The sequence below is a fragment of the Phascolarctos cinereus genome, unplaced genomic scaffold (assembly GCF_003287225.1).
Source record: "Phascolarctos cinereus isolate Bilbo 61053 unplaced genomic scaffold, phaCin_HiC Scaffold_4;HRSCAF=312, whole genome shotgun sequence".
Lineage (NCBI taxonomy): Eukaryota > Metazoa > Chordata > Mammalia > Diprotodontia > Phascolarctidae > Phascolarctos > Phascolarctos cinereus.
This window is the reverse complement of record NW_027555847.1, coordinates 533,027,941-533,029,367: the sequence shown is the minus strand read 5'-3', so window position 1 is coordinate 533,029,367 and position 1,427 is coordinate 533,027,941. Positions and strand designations below refer to the sequence as shown.

The following is a 1,427-nucleotide window of genomic DNA, read 5'->3' as shown; positions in this document are numbered from 1 at the left end:
AATATGAACTAGTCTGAAACCCAAAAAGCCTTCTTAGAAGAGCTCAAGAAAGATTTTAATAGTCGAATGAGAGAGGTAGAAGAGTCCTTCAAAAATACAATTGGCCAATTGGTAAAAATAATACACTGAAGAAAACAAGTCCCTGAAAAACACAATTGGCCAACTGAAGAAGGAAGGACAAAAACTAACAGAAGAAAACAATCTGTTGAAAACTAGAATTGGGCTTCTACTTCTAGTGGACACCAAATGGCGGATGACGCCGGTGCTGCAGGAGAAGTGGGAGGCCCTGGGGGCCCCAGAGTCAGAGGCCGAGGTGGCTTCCGCAGTGGCTTCGGTAGCGGGGGCTGAAGTCAAGGTCAGGGCCGTGGTCGAGGCTGTGGCACCCAGGATGGAAAGGCCGAAGACAAGGAGTGGTTTCCTGTTATTAAGCTGGGCTGGCTAGTCAAGGACATGAAGATCAAGTCTTTGGAAGAGATCTATCTTTTCTCCCTTCCTATCAGGGAGTCTGAGATCATAGATTTCTTCCTGGGATCTTCATTGAAAGATGAGGTTCTGAAGGTAATGCCTGTTCAGAAACAAACTAGAGCTGAACAACGTACCAGGTTCAAGGCTTTTGTGGTCATCAGTGACTACAATGGCCATATTGGCCTGGGTGTCAAGTGCTCCAAGGAAGTGGCCACAGCTATTCATGGTGCTATCATTCTGGCCAAGCTGTCCATCGTTCCTGTGAGACATGGCTACTGGGGGAACAAGATTGTCAAGCCTCACACAGTGCCCTGCAAGTTCACTGGGACATGTGATCAGTTTTGGTGCGCATGATCCCCACCCCTAGAGGTACTGGCATCATCTCAGCTCCTGCGCCTAAGAAGCTCCTGATGATGGCTGGAATTGATGACTGCTACACATCTGCAAGAGGCTGTACTGCTACTTTGAGAAACTTTGCTAAAGCTACCTTTGATGCCATCTCCAAAACATACAGCTATCTAACCCCAGACCTGTGGAAAGAGACTGTGTTCACTAAGTCTCCCTATCAGGAATTCACCGACCATCTTGTGAAGACTCACACTCAAGTGCCTGTCCAGAGGACTCAGGCAGCTGCTGTGGCAACCACATAGATGGGTTTTTTTTTTTTAATAAACAAATAAATTGAACTATGCCTGCTAGGAAAAAAAAATAAATAAAAACTAGAATTGGACAAATGGAAACTAATGTCTCTATGAGAGAGCAAAAATCAGTCAAACAGAAACAAAAAAATGAAAAAAATAGATGAAAAGGTAAAATACCTCATCAGTAAAACAAATGACCTGGAAAATCGTTCAGGACAGGCAATTAAAAAATTATTGGACAACCTGAAGATCATGATTAAAAAAAGAGCCTGCACAGTATCTTTCAGGAAATCATAAAGTAAAACTGCCCAGAAGTCCTAG

At 43.9% G+C, this 1,427-nt stretch overlaps 1 pseudogene; it reads left to right on the top strand.

Moving 5' to 3' along the window:
- The first annotated feature begins 246 nt into the window (after positions 1-246).
- On the top strand, positions 247-1,118 carry LOC110207892 (small ribosomal subunit protein uS5 pseudogene; annotated as a pseudogene).
- The last annotated feature ends 309 nt before the right edge of the window (positions 1,119-1,427 follow it).